A 21,450-nucleotide genomic window follows, 5' to 3' on the forward strand; every position below is an offset into this window, starting at 1 on the left:
TCACCATGGTCACAAGAGGTTCATTATATGAGCATACATTCAAAATTCCTGTTTTGTCCCATTTAATGCTTCAGGCAAAACATCTCTAAAGAGAAATATGAGGCATCTGACTAGTAAAAAGGTCTTACATTAGTAATCTGACCATTAGCAAAACGCATGACATAAAACAATCTCTTTGTGTCCAACACACACAGAGATAAGAGGAAAAACAGCATATGTCCTGCGTCGCTGGCTGTCAGCAGGCTAGACAGCCAAACAAGAAATGTGTCCTTACCTTGCTAAGGATATTTTATTCCTGAAACTCCAAAGATTGGTAAATCAAAATGACCAAACACAGAAATGGCCTCAATTTACAGTCAAAACACAGAGATTTCCCACTATAGTTCCTGTTTCGACTGGTGTTTGCATAGGAAAGCTCCGCAGTAATGTGTTTTCCAAAGCTGTTTTTCCAGCCTAGCAGCTTCTCTGATGCGTGCACGCGCTTGTACGAGTGTGTTTGTTTGTGCCGATGGTGGTGTTGAGTTTACATTCTCCTCATCTCTTCCTGCTCCTCTGCCTTTCACGTAAACCTTTAGGGCACAGTTGATTGGACGAGAGCTTCAAAGTGGCCAGAAAGAGGCAGGGTTTGGAATAAATGATTGCCAGCTCAAGCATGTCACTGGCAAACAACGTCTACTATTTCTCTTCCTCTCAGGTATGCAAACACCTATGTAATTTAAACACACTTTGAATCTTATTTGATTATTTTGTGGAGAACATAAATGAATTATTAATGTTTGGTGATATCTCATGTCATGTGTTTCAGCTACTTATTTTGAATGATAGCATTATAGGATTTAAAATATGTGTATTTAAATTAAATGAATGAAGGTGTAAAAATAATATAACGAATAATAAAATTGTGTTTCGTGGAAATCAATCAAATTTATAACACATTCATTTTTTTATTTGATCACATCATAAACTAATGATGTTTGCAAAACCAGACAGACTTACCAACTGCATAGCAACACGCTAAAAAACTAATCAAAACCAGATCAGAAAACCAACACACTAAAAACATCTTGGGTTATGACTGTAACCCTTGTTCCCTAAGAAGGGACAACACTAGCTACGTTTACATGGACACCTTTTGGTCCAATCGGAAGGAAATCAATACGATTGATGAATCCGAACACGGTGTTTACATGAACGATAAATAAAGTAATCGGGTTGATGTGCCACAAGTTTCAAATCGGAATAGATTTTTTGACATGCGCACACTGCACAAATATACAGAGTTTCCTGCTGTTCGCGCATAACTATTCTCTTCTATTGGTTCTTTATTTGTTTTAAACAGCAGACGTAATATTAATCCATCTCTAGTCATGATTTGAGCAATGAGCATATTAACCATTTTGCCGTGCTGCTTATATTGATCACGCAGTAAAAATGCCCCTCCCCGTGGCCAAAACCAGTCGTCTGTGGACTGGTGGGATGTTGTCCTGCTTCACTTTACAGATGCTGAGTGAAATGAGAATTTTAGAATGACGGGACACTTATTTATATGTCACTTTATTAAACAGGAAGACCAGCTCGTTCCGCGCATCATACATCATTACGCTATTTAACGTCATTGCACATGCGCAGTCCTTTCAGTTTTGGTTTTCAATCCGATCAAGTGTTTACATGTTCTCTCGATCGGATTACAAAAGGAATAAATATATTACATTTATTTTCATTCGAAATTTCATTCGGATCGAGTTCAATCGGATCGCTTAAGGTGTTTACATGAAGGTTTTTTAGTCCGATTGAGCTGTCAATCCAATTATAACTGTCCATGTAAACGCAGCTACTGTGTTAGCTTCTAATAGGTTGAAACAAGTCGTTCTCAGGCACTCAGGAGGTGTGGCATAGGGACGCAGTGTCTCGTCACCGTTGTACTGTTACCATCGTAACCCGAGACGTTCCCTTTCGAGGGAACTCGCGCTGCGTCGAAGTCGACACTTTGGGGAACGAAATACCCACTGCACTACAATGACTAGTGCCTGTCCTGGTGTGAAGCTTGTCTGGCACAACTCAGAACGTAGGGACTTGAGAAACCGCCGTGGAGGGCAGATCCAGGCTGTATTACTTATGAAAGTGTGTGGGAAAGCCCAGCCAGCAGCATTACAGACCTCTTGAAGGGAAACCCCCGATAGCAGGGCTTTGGAGGATGCCAGTTCTCTAGTCGAGTGGGCTCTTATAAGGAGAGGCGAAGGAAGACTGCACGCCTCAAACGCTGAATAAATAGTCTCCACAATCCACCATCTAATGGTATGCTTAGAAGCAGGGAAACCCTTCTTAAGTGACCCAAAACAAACAAGTAGCTGGTCCGACTTCCTCCAGCACGAGGACCTACGTACATAGGCCTCCAAGGTCCAGACAGGGCATATTAGATATAGCTTTTCCTGATCGGAGAATGGCCTTTACTCTTCCAGGAGCGAACTTGAGGCTAGAGGGAGCAACAGATAGCGCCTGCAGGTCTCCAACTCTCGAGGAAAATAATAGCTAGCAGGAAGCCCACTTTGAAAGAGAGAAACTTTTCCGAAACCTCATCAGTGGATTCGAAGGGTGCCAGGGATAACCCTTCAAGAACCACTGCCAGGTCCAAAACAGGAACCCTGGCGTAGACGACATGCCTCATCCTCCGAGCACCACGAAGGAAACAAACAATTAGTTGGTGCCTCCCCATAGGACCATTGCTTAAAGGCGTGTGGAAGGCAGCTATGGCCGCCACACAGACCTTCAGTGTGGACGGGGAAAGCCCATCAAAGTAATGACTTTGGAGGAACTTCAGCACTGAAGCTACTGGGCAGTTAACTGGGTCAAGCTGGCGTTCTCTGCACCATAAAACAAAGATTTTCCACTTTAAGGCATAAAGTTTCCTTGTGGAGGGAGCTCTAGAGTTTAAGATGGTCTCGGTTGAGAGACCAGCACTTACGAATTGGTCCCCCTCAGGGGGCAGACCCATAGCTTCCACAGCTCTGGCCGAGGGGTGGTGTATTGAGCCCTCAGCTTGAGATAGAAGGACCCTCCTGATTGGAATCTGCCTCGACAGGATGTTTGCCCCCACATTTCCGTCCCCGGGAATGAACATTGCACTGAGTGAGAGTAGTTTGCCCTGGGACCATAGGAGAACCAGATGTGCCAGTCTGTACAGAGGGTGCGACCTCAGGCCCCCCTGCTGATTTATATAAGAGACCACCAACGTATTGTCTTTCAAACTAGAACATGATGGCCTCTGAGGTCCGGCAGGAAATGTCTCAGAGCCAGAAACACAGCCAACATCTTCAGGCAATTGATGTGCCATGAAAGATGATGGTCCCTCCATAGACCTATGGTAAAGCAGCCCTCCATGACCGCTCCCCAGCCCGTGAAGGATGCATCCGTAGTCATGGTTTTCCGCTGACACGGCGCTCCCACAGTAGGGGTCTCATGTACAGCAGGCCAAAAGGTATTATGTTAGACGCTGCCACCAGAAGCCCCAGTACTCTCTGAAAGTGTTTGACAGTGATGGCTTGACCTAGCTTGATGTTGGTGACTGTAGTCAAGATCATCTTAATTCAAGCAGGAGACAACTGTGCCCACGACGTAACTGAGTCCCATACTACCCCCAGGAATGTAGTTCTCTGCAGAGTGAACTCTTCATGACATTGAGTCTCAACCCCAAGCACTTTAGTTGACGAAGAACGGCATCTAGATGCCGAACCGCCATCTCCTCCAACTGAGCTAGGATGAGCCAGTCGTTGATATAACTGATTATTCGAATGCCCTGAAGCTTCAATGGAGCTAGAGCAGCATCCATACACTTTGTGAAGGTGCGAGGGGATAAAGCTTGACCGAATGGAAAGAACCCGATATTGGTATGTTTTTTCCCCTAAAAGCGAACCTCCGGAACTTCCTGTGTTGAGGAAGGATGGATCTATGGAAGTACATGTCCTTGAGATGTACTGTGACAAACCAGTCCTCGGATCTGATTTTATTCACAATGATAGAGATAGTTAACATCTTGAACCTGAATCTCCTCAGAGAACGATTCACTACCCTGAGATCTATAATGGGTCGCAACCCCCCATCCTTTTTGGGAACTATGAAGTGCCGGCTGTAGAACCCAGCTTCCCTTTTGTGAGGAGGAACACACTCTATTGCCTCCTTTGCTAAAAGACCTCCTATTCCATCACCCGACCTTGCTCGGGGTTGACAATAGTCAATAATCGCAATACTGGTAAAAAAGAAAACGCAATTAGTTTATTTTCCAAAATCGTTCAGTCCTACCCGCCACCATATATGCCTTGCCCACCAATACAGATGTTGTACGACAGGGTTTGGTGGGCATCGTCAGTGTCTTAACCTGTTAACCTTTGCCAGTGTGCCGACACACTGAAGCGTTTTTTTTTTTTTTAAGTTACTATCAGATTTAATGTTATTACCTTGACAAACTATACATCATTAAAAATATATAAGACTCAAGTTTCAGTATGAGACCACTATTGTATTCTGAGAAACTTATAGTGACAGTTATGTCTTAATTTGTGTCAGGAGTTATGTAATGAAAAAATTAGTCGATACCTTAATATGAATTATGAGCGTCAGTCGCTCTCAGTCATCATGACAGCACTTGACAAAACAACGTCCCTCAGGGCTTTTAGCTCAAATATGTGCAGATTTGGAGAAATATTGATAGATTCTCATAGGTTTATATCAGATTTCTATGGACAGGAATAATATTTATTGAATTTATACCCAAATGCATCGATGTAATCATTATGAGCGCTGGATACTCTGATGTACTGTGTTTTCAATCCATACCAGCAGCCTGAGGGCGCCCTATGCACAGTATAGTCCATATGGAACACATGAAGAAGTGTCATAATCATGTGACATTCCAGGAAGTCCCTGACACAAACAAAGCTAACAGAGATCGCTGTAACATGCATTTAACTGTGTTTTTCGAGCCATGTCAGGTATTTTCATAATAATAGATTATATTTATAATGTAATGCTAATCGATATAGACTATCATCGTGCAGAATACTATAAAATTATATATTTTCTGTCTGATTTTTTTATCTGAAGCCAAATCAGATCACAGAAGGTTATTTTAAACACTTGACTTGCGTTATAAAGTAAGTTTGGAGCACAAACATGGTTTTAATCTCAAAAATTGTCGTGTATTGATGGTGTGCTAAGCTAACATGCTAGCTAGCCCTAGGTGCACCTGCCACCAAGCTGTTATTTTAGGATTTTTCTTTAAATAGGAATACTTACTGAAATGTTTGTTTTTTCAAGAAGGGCATTTGATACAGTTTCAAATGTAAAGTGAGAACTTTGATAAAAGAAATGAGGGATTGAAACAGTGTGAATAGCCAGTCGTTAGTAATCATAATGCAGACAAAAGAAAATAATATTTAGAGCCATAACCAGGCTGGAGAGGTGTGAATGTGTCCAGGAGAGACTGACTCTGAATGGAGCTCGTTTGCACCACAAAACAATAGAGACAATAGACTGAATAGATGCTTAGAAGATTACATAAACATCAGTTTGCATTTTAGAGTCTAATCAAAATAAAGTAATATGACATGATCTTGAAAAACATTTAACTAAATACAGAGTTTTAGACTTATCATCTTCAGATTTTAAACATAACATGGTCAGACATGTGGCTTTAGCTGCAGTGCATTTCTAGATTGATACAATGCCAACTTCAATTTTATTTTCATGAATTTCTAATAACTTTACAAAACTTTGAAGCTATTTATAACTATTTTAGTACATTTTTAATTAATTCTACATTTACAATAAACTGCCAGGTGTCAGCTTGCAAATACATAGCTTTCCTGTAGCTCAGAGCATTGCGTTAACAACGCAAGGTTGTGGGTTCGATCCCAGGGGATTGCACATCCCTATGTATAAATGTATAGGATAACGCAATGTAAGTCGCTTTGGATAAAAGCGTCTGCCAAAATGCATAAATGTACTTGTGCTTTTAGTACAAAGGGTTCATGAACTGTATCTGTTTCTAGCCTAACAGGTTAAGGGATGACACAGCGTCGGATAAGAGATATGCTGCTAATGTCTCTTCAACCCGTGGCTTCATCCCATAGCCTTTCTCTTTCGAGCCCAAGACAGAGGAAAAAGTGTGAACAGTAGGGCTCGATAATCTGGATAAGAACGGCATCTTTCACAATCTCGACACCTCTGTGTGGAGATCGGAAAAGAAAGTTAGACTCTGACGTGAAGACAGTGAAAGGCGCCTTGCTCATCAAGTTTTTTCTTTTGCAGTTCCTGCTTTTCTGTTGCCAGTTCCTGCTTTTCTGTTGGCCATTCGATATTTAGTTTGGCCGGTGCTCTAGTCACAACCTCCAGCAGCTACTCAAAAGCAAGAGTACAAAACAAGTTCACAAAATGCTTGCTCTTGAAAGATGGTTCAGTACCCAGTTTATTTGGACCAGCTTGCTCCTCAGAATCAAGACCTGTAAGCATGAATAATTATCGATGTATATATTTTCTACCGGGTGTTAGATTGTCTGTCATTCATACTACTTTGTGTAAAGATAAAGGATGGAGCAAGATTTGTTTTACAAACGTTTGTTAAATCAGTCATTCAAGTTAGTGCTGGGCTAACGTATACACCATTATTGATACAGTTCCCATTGGATATTGATATTCAATATCAGATACTGATGTACAATCGCTGAACTTTAGGAAGCCTCCTGAGCTGTAGTTCAGTTATGGTAAAGGGCATGTAGCTTCCGAAACACGAGCTGTATGCGGCAGACCTATCACAACAGACTGGGCCATCTGGCCAATCAGAGCAGAGTAGGCTCACGGAAAGGAGGGATAAAGAGAGACTAATTCATCCGTTGAGTTGCTTGAGAATCACTTAAAAATGTGGTGATGTGCAATGTATATTGTGAGAAAATGAAACGTTTTTTGACCTTAGATGCATGTAAACCTGTTGTAGGAGACCTACAAAACAAAATTTTAACGCACCTTTTCTTACTCTTTTACTGTATGTGTGTGTGTGTGTTTAAAATGTCATCTTAACATCTTCATAAGGCCACCAAGAGTGTATAATTTTTGCGTACGAGTGTTTTCAGTTGTTCCAGCATTTTTTTCCCGTAAATTTAGAATAGATTTTAGTATGATGAAGTATCAAGTTTTGATGAATCATGATTTGTTCATGAAAACGTTTGTACGGAGATTTCACGCACAAATTTGTGCGTACATACGTGTAGTGAATGAGACCCACTGCTTAATAAATCCTGCACTTTTCTGCATTTTGCAACCCATGGCTGAGAGAAGAACTGACCAGAAAAAATGGGTCTAGCAGCAGTTTCTTCTCCTCTCCCAGGGAGATCTGTTTAGATCTGGTCCCTTATGATGACGCCAGCCTCTGCATGTTTTTCTGGGCAGGTCTAAATCAACAGACAAAAGCCTGCTCGGAGATGCCCTCGAGGGACCTTCCAAGATTATTTGGACTGGGAATTTTCCCAATGGGGATCCCCCTACACCATCTGGGAGACTGAAGAGCAGTGTTAATTTCGTTAATGAAAACTATGACGAAAAATGTTCGTTGACAACCTTTTTTTTCCCTGACTAAGACAAGACGATGAGAGACGACACCCACGTCATTAAACGATAACTAGTCTGTGACTATATCAACACATGCAATATCGTTGACGAAAAAAGACGAGACTGAAATGTGTTTACATTTCTTTTAAAAAACACTTGTTTTTGTTGAATAAAGGAGGAGACAACACATTACAGACTGTTTTTTACGAGCGTTCATGCTTACGGTTGCCAGATTTCAATCATTTAAACCCCCAGTCAGAGCTTTTCTGTTAAAAGAAAACACGCGTTGCGCGTCGCACTGCTCTGTTCTCTCTACACTGCTGAAAAAGCGCAGATGATCTGAAAACACAGACAAGTAAGCTGGAGTTCAGCAATCTTCATTTGAGATTTTCTACTTAAACTAAAGTGTCATTCAGTCGGACTGTGTTCATCAAAATGCAGGCTGAAATCCAGCAGTGTTTTTAATGTTGATCATATTAATGCTATGTTTCCTGATTATCCACTGTGACATTGATTTTATACAACAGTAAAAAAAAAAAAAGGATAATATTAAGTGATGTACTACATTTAAAACAGTATTGTCAGTAGGCTATATCATTGCTCTATTTTGCAACAAAAGCCACAGCAGAACTACAGCACAGAGCGGTGATTCGTGAACGAATCTGTGGCTTTGAACGAATCGTGAGATTCAATGATCCGTCCATAAATACAGCCACTTGCTTTGTTACTGAATAAATGAATGACTCGATGACTCACCCATAAAGACAGTGACTTACCACCACCTACCGGCGATTTTAATTTAATATTTAAAATTTAAAAATATCACAAAAGTATAACATTTATTTATTTATTTAAAGCATTATTTATTTTATAAAAGGTATTTATAAAGGTAAAAAATTAACTGGAAAAATCGATTCAAGGGGGAAAATATTGTCCCTTAATGGAAAAGGTTAGCCTGGATGCCAGCCGAACTTAGCCACGCCCACAAATTTTTAGGTCGGGAAGTTCGGTCTGGACTCGTTCCGTTGAGGAGCTATTATGCCCGAACAAAAATTGTTCGGACCAATCAAATTGTCAGGGCGGGCTTTATACGATGATGGACAGATGAGCAACGCAACGTAATCATCCACGTCACCAATGAGCGCTTGGGTTGAATTCGTTTACAACACAGATGACTGCCGCTGGAGAATTGTTATTTCACGAGTTCACACTTACAAATAAGTCAGATAGAATAAATGCATATTTGGCGCGCTGTTTGAGGAGAGGCTCCGGGCTCGGTATTCGGCCCGAACCCAAAGTGCTCCCCCCGTATTCCAGGCTGTGGAAGAACAGGCCGAGAGTGAGTGGAGGGATGCTGAAAACTGTCAAGGAATGTTAGGTGAGTTGACAAAGTGAATAAATATATGCTTCCTCTGATGCTGATAGTGTAGACCAGACGGTCATTGTTTGATGACAAGTTGATTGGATTGATTATTTGAACGTGCTCCTCTCGAACTTTGTTTATAAAACATTATGTGTAGATTCCGCCATCGCATCTGTTATAGAAGATATCGACAGCGCACTGATTTTAAAAGAGGAACAGAGAACCACGATCAAGACATTTGTCGATCGGAAACATGAATGAAAAACATACGTCACTTACACCGTTGCTCTGATTGGTTATAGGTCTATCCAATTGAGTGCAGAGGCATTTTCCTTCCTGGTTCGGTTGAAACACGCCCCATAATCAAAGCTCAATGGAGCAGTTTCAGACTCCCATTCTGACTAGAATCTGAGTATGACGACGTCAGGCTAGGAAAAGGTGTGACTGCAGTCTAAGTGGAAGAAAGGGGGTATGGCACTCTAAAAAACTGGAGAACCACTGAACTAAGGAAAAGGGATATGTAGAATTTCACACGTGCTACTGCTAAAGAGTGCAATGTCAATACAGCCTGTTACCTTGATTCAAATTTCTCATAAGCTTAGAATAATTGAATTGGCCTAGAGAGAAAAATTATAATGACATTTTTAATAAAGACTACATATAAAATAGCTACCAAAATTAATGTCAGTAACTGCAGTTTGACTAAAAGTAATGACAAAAAAAAAAAAAAAAAATGGACTCTATTCTATTCTCTATTCTCTGGACTTGATTTGGACTCGCGGACTGATGACTCGTGCTTGGACTCGGACTCGAGGATATATACAATCGGACTTGAGCATTCATCAAATGAATGATGTTGGATGAAGTTTCTGACCAAATAGGTTATACAATTTTGATTTAAGATGTTACACTTTTCCTGTTTCGGCCTCCAAGACCGGCCGGGATCTCTTTTTTCCCGCATATAAGAACGAGCAGAGAGAAAGCCCCGGCCGCGCGCGCACTCACCATCTTCAAACAACACGAGCGCGGTCTTGCTCCCTCGCGCATATTAATTAAAATCATTTGACACGATAGTAAAAGGTCGAAAGAATGAAGTTTCACGTGGAGCATTCAGAGATTTTTTTCTCCTGAATTACCGTGGGGTGTGAATTGTTCTAAAAAAAACAACGTTTGCCTTATCTTCTCTGAAAAGCGTTCCGCACATTCAGCTGACATAAACAACCATTTAAATAAACGAAAAAACCTATCCAGTGATGAAATGTTTTCTGTGTTGATACAAATCTTGTGCGATGTCCTAAACTGCCCAGATAATCACACAACGCGTGCCGTAGGCTACACGTCCATTAATGACACGTCCGATTCGCGAACTAATGACTCATCTGAACCGACTCACTTTGATGGAATAGTTAAAACAACTGTCCATCTGTCCAACAATGAATTCACGAGACGTCTGAATCGGTGTATAACAAATCTGTAACACTTTACAATAATGTTCCATTTATTAAACTAGTTAACTACATTAGTTAACATTTACTATTAATAAACTGCACTTCTACAGCATTGTTACATTTATTAAACTAGTTAACTACATTAGTTAACATTTACTATTAATAAACTGCACTTCTACAGCATTGTTAAAGTTTATTTCAACATTTTTTAAATCAAAAGTTTTATTTGTTAACACAGTGGTGTCATTTTTGTTTAATGTAGACCCTCTTTTACAATTGTATCAGCTCTTTAAAGGTGCCAGAGTGGAGAAATGTAGGCAGTCTTGAAATATAACAGACTCAACCTTGATGACTCGACTCGGACTCGAACACTGGGGACTGGAGACTCGACTCGGACTCGAACTCAGGTAATGGTGACTCGACTCTGACTCTTCTTTGGTGACTTGGACTCGGACTCGAACACTGGGGACTCGAGACTCGACTCGGACTCAACAGTTGGTGACTCGACTACAACACTTCATCATAGACTGTAAGCCTGATTCCCCTGCAGACCCAGAGCCTGCCAATAAGCCCATGGCAGAGCTGAAGCCTGAGCCTATCTCTGCCTTGGAGCCAGAGCCCAATAAAAGGTCTGACCAGGAGCATGAGCAGGCAACACAGTCTATCTAAATGGGCATCGTTGTAGAGTATGAGGGCATGACGTGGAGTCCTGCCCATACACCCGCTGCTGAGGGTGAGCTGAGCACCAAGTCTGTTTCGTCGTCAAGCATCATATCAGTGTGGATTATGATGCTCCCACAATGCCTGCCACTCCCAATTCCTCTCTCTTCGGCCAAGAAGGCTGTTTTTGAACTCTTAGCCTGTCCTGTTTCGGCCAAGGAGGCCATTTTTTAACTCTCAGCCTGTCTTGCATCGGCCAAGGACACCATTTTTTGAACTCTCTGCCTATCCTGTTTCAGCAGAGGAGGCCGTCTCGTAACCCTCTGCCCATGCTATCCAGTTTCTCAGTCCTGTCTCCGCTGGCTCCCCCTTAACGCCTTACTACCTTGGCTCCAGCTGGAATCGTTGTCCTTACAGCTACATGGGAGGGACGAGGGCTTCCACATCCCTCGGCCTCCACCTTGGTCAGTTGTTGCTCTGCTTTCGCCATGGACTTCTAGGCCCTTGTCTGCAACTTGGCCCTCCACCCCTTTGGCTCTTTTGGGCTCCTCCCTGGATGTTCCAACCATCATCTCCTCCCTGACTTCTCTCTTGTTCTGGGTTGTACTGTCTTCAGCTTTTTATCCTCATTCTAAGACCCATCTATGCATGACCACCCTCCTCTGTAGGACTTTTGTTGTTGTTTTAAGGTTGTAAACTAATGTCTATTAGTGTTGTTATGTGTCTTAAACGCATAGTTTATGCATGCAACAGTAAGATACAGTAAGGAAGAACTTTTGGATATCGGCAAAGTACACCACAAACGCCTCGGTTACGACTGTAACCTCGGTTCCCTGAAGAGGGAACGAGCGTTGCGTCGAAAACTGACGCTATGGGAACGCTTTGCGTGATGACGTCTTGAAGCACATGTAAAATCAGTCCAATGGTGTGGCGGAACGTCAGAGGCGGGTGACGTCACGTACCAGGAAGCTATAAAAGCCGGCCCGAAACAGAAAACGAAAGCTTCGTAAAGTCTGAAGTCGCGCTGACAGGCATGAAGGAGATATGGCAAGGCGACGCAACGCTCGTTCCCTCTTCAGGGAACCGAGGTTACAGTCGTAACCGAGGCGTTCCCTTTCAAGGGAACTCCCGTTGCGTCGAAAACTGACGCTATGGGAACGTCTATACCAACGCCTCCATAGCTACAAATGTCTGTCCTGTGTGTAATCATGTGAGCAGCACTAAGAAGACAAAACATGAGACCCTAGAGTAGAGTCTAAATCCAGAGAGTAGAACCTGACGAAGGTGTGCGGTGAGGACCAGCCTGCCGCATCACAGACGTCCTGTAACGATACTCCTGATATAAGGGCCTTAGAGGCCGCCATACTCCTAGTAGAGAGCGACCGGGCAGCCAAAGGAGAAGGCTGTCCAGCCGCCTCATAAGCCAGTGAGATAGTCTCAACCACCCACTTGCTCATCCTTTGCTTAGACACTGGACCTCCCTTGTTAGGGGAGCAAAAGTCACTTTTACGCCACAGGGCAGCTCTGTGGACATACGCGTCTAACGCCCGAACAGGGCAAAGCAAATTATTCGCCTCCTGGTCCGATTTCGAAAGGGAGGAGGACCTCCAAGTGCCACGAAGGAAACGAGATACCAAGGGGTCTTTCCCCACAGACATTCCACCCAAAGGACTGTGATAAGCACCTATGGCCGCCACATAGACCTTTAAAGTGGACGGGGTCAGACCTGCAGTGAACCGTTCCTGCAGGAACTCCAGCACTGTACCAATTGGGCAGTGGACTGGGTCCAACCGACGGTCACTACACCAAGAAGTGAATACTCTCCACTTCAGGGCATAAAGTTTCCTCGTGGAGGGAGCTCTGGACTGTAGAATGGTCTCAACAACCTCGGTTGAGAGACCTGACTCTATGAGCTGGGCCCCCTCAGAGGCCAAGCCCACAGGTTCCACAGTTCTGGGCGGGGGTGAAATATTGAGCCCCCTGCTTGGGACAGAAGGTCCCTCCTGACGGGTAGCTCCAGAGGATGCCCGTCGAGGAGGGACACAAGATCGGGAAACCATACTCTGCCCGGCCAGCGCGGGGCTATAAAAAGCAGGCAAACCCGGTCCCTGCGAACTCTTTCCAGAACTCCCGGGAGCAGAGCAACTGGGGGAAAGGCGTACAGACGTAGCCTCGGCCACGTCTGTACCATAGCATCCAGTCCCAGAGGAGCTGGATGCGTGAAGGAGAACCAAAGTGGACAGTGAGACGTCTCTCGAGACGCAAACAGATCCACTTATAATTTCCATATCAGCTCCACCACCTCGGGGGTGGAGCCACCATTCCCCGGGCCTCGGCCCCTGTCTCGACAGAGTGTCTGCTCCTATATTCTGGACCCCGGGGATGTAGGCTGCCTTGAGTGACAGCAACTTCCCCTGGGACCACAAGAGGATATGGCATGCCAGCGCAAACCCCCTTGATATAGGCGACTACCGACGTGTTGTCCGTATGTACTACACATGGTGTCCCCTGAGACCTGTGATAAAGCTCCTCAGAGCCCGGAAGACAGCTAACATCTCTAGGCTATAGAATGCCAGGAACGATGATGGTCTTCCCACAGACCTTGAGATGAGCGACCCTCAGGATCGCTCCCCAACCCGTGAGGGAAGCATCCGTCGTTAGCAGTTTGCGACGACAAGGAGCTCCCAGCACTGGGCCCTGGGACAGGAACCAAGGTTTCTTCCACATAACCAAGGCACGTAGGCATCACCGCGTGACCTTGATTGTGCGAAATGGGTTGCCCCTCGGGGAAAAACCCTCTGGTCCTGAGCCACCACTGCAGGGGCCTCATGTGCAGCAGTCCAAAAGGTATCCCGTTGGAAGCTGCTGCCATGAGACCCAACAGTCTCTGGAACTGTTTGACAGTGAGTAGCTGGCCTAGCTTTACACTTCTCACAGCTGCCAGGATGGAATCGAAGCGTGGCGATGACAGGCGCGCCTGCATCGACACTGAATCCCAAACCACGCCTAAAAAAGTGGTCCTCTAAAATGGAGAAAGCACACTCTTCTTGGCGTTCAGCCGTAACCCCAACTCTTTCATATGGGCGAGAACAACATCTCGATGTTGAACCGCCATCTAATGCGACTGAGCTAAATCAACCAATCGTCGATGTAGTTCGTGATGCGAATACCCCGGAGGCGCAGAGGCGCCAGAGCTGCATCCACGCATTTGGTGAAAGTGCGGGGTGATAAAGCCAGGCCGAATGGAAGAACTCGATATTGGTATGCTTTGCCCCCGAAAGCAAACCTCAGGAACTTCCAATGACACGGACGGATGGAAATATGCGTCCTTGAGGTCTATCGTGACAAACCAGTCCTCGGACCTGATCTGTGGCACGATTTGTCTCAAGGTTAACATTTTGAACTTGAGCTGCATGGCTGACTCGTACAGAACTCGAAGATCTAAAATGGGACGCAATCCCCCGTCCTTTTTTGGAACTATGAAGTACCGGCTGTAAAACCCGGTTTCCCTGTTGGAGGGGGGTACATATTCTATGGCCCCTTTCTCTAACAGAGTGTTTACTTCATGTTCCACAACCAGAACCTGCTCGGGGCCCACCACTGTGGGCAGGACCCCCATAAACCGCGGTGGGCGTTAATAGAAATGTATCTAATACCCTTTTTCCACGGTCTGCAGGACCCAACGAGAAACATTTGACAGTAGCTTCCACGCTGTCAAATATTCTACTAGAGGTACCAGTCTCTCGAGACTGGTTTCTGGATTTTGTTGCTGTTGAGTAGTCGGTTCGTCGCCCTGTAACGGCGCACCGGCAGGGAACGACCAAACAGACTGCTCCAGCACCCTCCTCAGAGGGGGCGGGCATCCTGAGGCCACTACGTTTCCGGGTGGACCTTGAGATATGTGCTCGCCGGAGACCGCTGCGCCCTGTAACACCGGAGGCGGCAGGGTTGGCAGAACGGTCCCCTGAGGGCACCGAAGAGAGACGGCACCGTATTTTTCTCCTGCTGTTGAGTAGTCGGTTCGTCGCCCTGTAACGGCACACCGGCAGGGAACGACCAAACAGACTGCTCTAGCACCCTCCTCAGAGGGGGCGGGCATCCCGAGGCCACTACGTTTCCGGGTGGACCTTGAGATATGTGCTCGCCGGAGACCGCTGCGCCCTGTAACACCAGAGGTGGCAGGGTTGGCAGAACGGTCCCCTGAGGGCACCGAAGAGAGACGGGCACCGTGAAAAGAGGTGTTAACCGCTCTGCTTCGGGGGGACTACCCTCATTTGTCCTGAGCCCTCAGACATCAGGACTTTTTCCCAGCAGCCTTCTTGGCGGTAATAACGGTCCGCAGATCCGTTTTACCCCTCGAAGACTGCTGGGTTTGAGAGCGCCCTCCGTGTCCCCGAGATTTTTGTGGGGGAGCACGAGAGGACACACTCTGTTTTTGAGTGGCACGATGTTCAGCACTCTTTTTAGAGGAGTGAGGCTGCTCCCGCTCAGCAGCCTCAATGAAAGAACGGCGGGGGAGAAGTTTTTGTAATGCAGCTGCCTGTTTAGCAGCTTCCTGAGATTTAGCTACCGCACTGTTTACTGCATCACCAAATAAACCAACAGTGGAAACCGGAGCATCTAAGAGAACGTGCTTTTCTTTCTCTTTTATATCGCTCAAATTGAGCCACAGATGCCTCTCAGTGGCCACCAGGGCTGCCATAGACCGCCCGATTGATTTAGCGGTCTCCTTGGTGGCCCTGAGAGACAGATCTGTGGCTCTGCGTAGTTCAGCCACTGTGTCAGGACCAATTCCCCCGCCCTCCTCTAAATCCCCCAATAATTCTGCCTGATAGGCTTGCATAATAGACACCGTATGCAGACACGCTGCAGCTTGACCAGCGGCTGCATACGATTTATGAACCAGAGATGATGTGAATTTTACTGGCTTAGAGGGAAGTGAAGGAGCTTTCAGGGAAGATGCCGTTGCTGGAGAGAGATAGCTCGCGAGCGTCTCTTCCACCTTCGGCATCTCCCCATAACCATATTCTTTATATTTGTGAATGGAAGAATAGTGGGATGTTTGTGGTGCATACACTCTGTATGAAACCGGTTTTCCCCACGATTTCGACACCTCGGTGTGGAGATCGGGGAAAAACGGAAGGCTTCTTCGCGGAGGCTGTGTACGAGATGGCAGGAAGCGTTCGTCGAGCTTACTTTTCGAACGAACGTCCTGCCTATCCTCTGGCCACTCAATAGATAATCTGTGAACTGCTCTCGTGACAACATCGAGCAATTCCTCAAAAGCGTGAGACTGAGGTGGCGAATCCTCAGACTCAGCTTCAATACTAACAACGTCCAACTCCTCAGAGCTGGACAATTGCAGTATTGGTGCCTCCATCGGGGGGGAAGAAACCGCAGCGCGTGCTTCCACACCCTGATGAGAGGCACTGGATCTATCAGAAGGATGTTGAGATAAGGCAGAGCCCGTCTCAACATCCACTGATAGATCCATTTGCGAACCCCAGGTCTGTGATTGCCGCCGTGCCTCGGCAGCGGCGGGACCCGAGCCCTGGGGAACGCGATCGGGATTGAACCTAGCCAAGCGGGATCGGAGCGTGCGCAATGGAAGCGCGTCGCAATGCACACAGTCACCACCCTCGAGTGCTGACTGGGCATGCTCCTCACCCAAACAAACAACACAAAGAGTGTGAGTATCACCTCCCGTTAAATAACGCGGGCAGGGATGGACACACACTCTAAACTGCTGCTTGCTCGCCATACTGAATATATATATATATATAATATAGACAGACAACACCAAATAACAAGGACAGATTCAACACAGAGCGCAACTGAAGACTCAGAAAGCTTTCGTTTTCTGTTTCGGGCCGGCTTTTATAGCTTCCTGGTACGTGACGTCACCCGCCTCTGACGTTCCGCCACACCATTGGACTGATTTTACATGTGCTTCAAGACGTCATCACGCAAAGCGTTCCCATAGCGTCAGTTTTCGACGCAACGGGAGTTCCCTTGAAAGGGAACTTAAATATCGCCTGTTGGACTGTGACTTTCTATTACATCTGGACCCAACCAACACCAGCCGGCAAGACACGGCAGCACCGGCTTCGCGTGAGTGTTGTAGCTGATGATCAGTGCATCCAAGGTGAAGACGAGGTAAGAGAGGCGAGTTACATGCCAGACTAAAGGCTAGAGCTACGCGATCACTGCTACCTAGTCTGTTGCTAGCTAATGTCTGCTCACTCGAAAATAAGATGGACGAGCTGAGAACCAGAATTACAACCCAGTGTGAGATAAGGGACCGTTGTTCTCTTACTGTCACGGAAACCTGGCTCTCAGACAAAGTGCCAGACTCTGGGAAGACCAGAGGGAGGCGGTGTCTGCGTGTATGTTAACAACATGTGGTGTGAGGATGTGTGCGTTGTTGGAAAGCACTGTTCTGTGGCTATTTCATATATTTTTTTTTTTGTGTTCCTGCTGGCTGTTTACATTCCGCTGGATGCACGGCATCATCAGCAGGCAGGAGACTGTATACCCAGATTCTGTGTTCATTGTGTCTGGTGATTTTAACCATTGCGACCTCAGGAATGTTCTCCATATGTACCATCAGAATGTGTGTATTCCGACAAGGGAGAATAACATTCTTGACCAAGTGTACAGCAATGTGAAAAATGCTTATAAGGCTGTGCCCCGGTCACACTTTGGACAGTGCCCATCTCAGTGTTTCTCTATGGAGCCTACAGACGACTCCTCCAATAAGTAAAACTTTTAAAGTGTGGAATGAAGAACCGAAGTTATTGCTTCAGGACTGCTTTGGGAGTACAAATTGGGGTGTGTTTAAAAAATTGCTGCTCAAAGAGGGGATGCCAATGTGGACTTGGAGTATGCTGCAGCTGTATCTGATTACATCAGCACATGCACTGAGAACATCATTCCCCCAAAAATTTGTAAGATCTATCCCAATGACAAACCTTGGATCAACTGCGAGGTGCCATGTTACGTGCTCGCTCCACCGCATTTACCTCAGGTGACATTGAGGAATATAAAAATGGCAGTAACAATCTTTGAAAATCAATCAGAAAGGCCAAGAGACATTACAGTTTGACGCTGAAGGGATATTACCCCACAGCAGATTCCCGGCGCATGTGGAAAGGCTTGCAGCACATCACGGAGTACCGACAGAAGAGCCATGGAGCCACGATTAACAATGCTACACTCCCAGATAAGCTGAACGAGTTCTATGCTCGATTTGAGGCCCTAAACATTAGCCATCAGCAAAGATGTAAGTCCTCTATCTGGACTTAGAGGGCACACTGGACATGCCACTCACCATGTCATCAGCGGAAGTCCGAATGGCTCTGAAGAGAACGAACCTACAGAAGGCAGCCGGCCCAGATAACATCCCCAGCCGAGCACTTAGGGTTTGCTTGTAGGAACTGCCTGATGTGTTTACAGACATCTACAATCTGTCCCTCGCTCAGGCCTTGGTGCCTACCTGCTTTTAGTCCACCACAATTGTGCCCCTCCCAAAGAAAAACACTGCGACCTGCCTGAATGATTATTGTCCAGTTGCACTCACACCAATTGTTATGAAGTGTTTTGAAAGTAAAGTTATGTATTACATAAAAAGGATAACCCCAGCCACTTTGGACCCACTTTAATTTGCATATCGCCAAAATCGTCCACTGATGATGCTGTTAATACTGCCATCCACACAGCCCTCACACATTTGGAGGGTAAGAATTCATATGTGAGAATGCTATTTATTGATTACACCTCAGCATTTAACACAGTCATATGACTATGGCTCTCCGAAAAGCTCCTTACCCTCGGACTGACACCCTCCCTCTGTAACTGGGAGCTAAACTTCCTGACAGACAGACCACAGTCAAGGAAACCGGACATCAGGCATCCGAACTGTGAGCACAGGGATCCCCCAAGGCTGTGTCCTGAGCCCGCTGCTGTATACCATATTCACCTATGACTGTGTGGCCTGTCAAACCAATACCAGGATTATAAAGTTTGCGGATGATACTACAGTCATTGGACTGATCACTGGTGGAGAGGAAACATCATACAGAAGAGAGATGGCAGGACTGTTGGCCTGGTGTCAGGAAAATAATCTTTCCTTAAATGTACAGAAGACCAAGGAGACAATTATTGATCGTAGGAGGAGGAAGGAGCAGCATACCCCAATTTACATTGGTGAGACAGAGGTGGAGAGGTTGAAAACCTTTAAATTCCTCGGAACCTACATCAGCAAGGATCTCACCTTCTCTCACAACACCCAGCAGCAACTGTACTTCTTAAGAAGGTTGAGGAAGTTTGGCATGGCAAGCGAAATCCTCAGCAACTTTTACAGATGTTCAGTTGAAAGTGTGATCACCAGTTCAATCACAGTGTGCTGTGGAAGCTGCGCTTTTCAGGATAGGAAAGCACTCCAGCATGTGATAAAAACAGCACAGTTCATATGTGGAGTAGCTTTCCCATAACTTCAGGATACTTACAGCAGGTCATCAGGAGGGCCCACAACATCATCAGGGACATCCACATCCACAACACAATCTCTTCACACTGCTGCCGTCTGGGAGACGGTACATGAGTGTGAAATCAAGAACAAAAGACTCAAACAGTTATTATCCAAAAGCCATTAGACTCCTGAACAACACATGAAACACTATCTCCCCATTATCTTATCTGTGTATATTCTGTCTGTATTTATATGGTATATTTTGTGTAAGGTAGACTTGCAAAGTAAGAATCTCACTGTGTGGTCAAATCTCACTGTGTGGACTTTTACTGTGCATATGACAATACATATTGTATCTTGTGTTTAATGGTGCATTTAGTGGTATCCACGATTCATTTAATTCATTAAAGGTTATGTAAGAGCATAAATAGATAACTGTTGCAGTAACAAACTCTGAAGGTGGCTGATAATAACGTAGTTTCAGGCACTGATAATAACGTAGCATCAGGCCCTCCTGATGACCTGCTGTAAGTATCCTGAAGTTATGGGAAAGCTACTCCACATATGAACTGTGCTGTTTTTATCACATGCTGGAGTGCTTTCCTATCCTGAAAAGGGACTGTGGAGGAGCATAAACAAGCTAGTTATACCCTCCGAAAAACTATCAGAGTAGCAAAACGCCATTTCAGGGACAAGATTGAAAGACAGTTCAACACCACCGACTCTAGAAGCATGTGGCAGGGAATTAACATCATCACGGACTACAAAGGGAACACAAACTCCACAGTGAACACCGCTGCCTCTCTCCCGGATGAGCTAAACACTTTTTATGCTCGTTTCGAGGGAACTTACACCCCCCTCGCGGAGAGAGCTCTCGCGGCTGAAGCTACAGAGGTTAATACACTCTCCGTCTCTGTAGCGGATGTAACCCGATCCTTCCGACGGGTGAATATCCGTAAAGCCGCGGGTCCAGACGGCATTCCGGGCCGTGTCATCAGAGAATGCGCGAACCAACTGGCTAGTGTTTTTACGGACATTTTCAACTTGTCCCTCTCCCTGTCTGTAGTCCCCACATGCTTCAAAACGTCCATCATTGTACCTGTACCGAAGCAATCCAACATCACCTGCTTAAATGACTGGCGTCCTGTTGCTCTGACCCCCATCATTAGCAAATGCTTTGAGAGACTAGTCAGAGATTACATCTGCTCTGTTTTACCTCCCTCACTGGACCCATTGCAGTTTGCATACCGCAACAACCGTTCCACTGATGATGCTATTGCATCTACAATATACACTGCTCTCTCCCACCTGGAAAAAAGGAACACATATGTGAGAATGCTGTTTGTAGACTACAGCTCAGCATTCAATACCATAGTGCCCTCTATGCTTGATGTGAAACTCCGGGCTCTGGGCTTAAACAGCTTGCTGTGCAGCTGGATCCTGGACTTCCTGTCAAACAGACGCCAAGTGGTTAGAATGGGCAGTAACATCTCCTCATCACTGACCCTCAACACTGGAGCCCCTCAGGGCTGTGTTCTCAGCCCACTCTTGTACTCCTTGTACACACATGACTGTATGGCAACTCACAGCTCCAATACCATCATTAAGTTTGCTGATGATACGACGGTGGTAGGTTTGATCACCGACAACAACGAAACGGCCTACAGAGATGAGGTACACACTCTGTCACGCTGGTGTCAGGAGCATAACCTCTTCCTCAACGTCAGCAAGACCAAGGAGCTAGTGGTTGACTTCAGGAGGAGTGGCAGAGAACACAACCCCATCACCATCAATGGAGCACCGGTGGAGAGAGTCAGCAGCTTCAAGTTCCTCGGTGTCCACATCACAGAGGAACTCACATGGTCCGTCCACACCAAGGCCGTTGTGAAGAAGGCTCACCAGCGCCTCTTCTT

The 21,450-nt window shown here is 45.5% G+C and overlaps 2 protein-coding genes across 2 annotated transcripts in view; one reads left to right on the forward strand and one right to left on the reverse strand.

Moving 5' to 3' along the window:
- LOC309491120 (dynein light chain roadblock-type 2-like) overlaps positions 1-21,450 on the forward strand; it is a 196,084-nt gene that overhangs the window by 128,784 nt on the left and 45,850 nt on the right. The window lies entirely within an intron of this gene.
- Positions 1-21,450, reverse strand: part of osbpl5 (oxysterol binding protein-like 5) — a 66,884-nt gene that overhangs the window by 12,119 nt on the left and 33,315 nt on the right. The window lies entirely within an intron of this gene.

Source organism: Leuciscus leuciscus (assembly GCF_965113295.1).
Source record: "Leuciscus leuciscus genome assembly, chromosome: 25".
Taxonomy (NCBI): domain Eukaryota; kingdom Metazoa; phylum Chordata; class Actinopteri; order Cypriniformes; family Leuciscidae; genus Leuciscus; species Leuciscus leuciscus.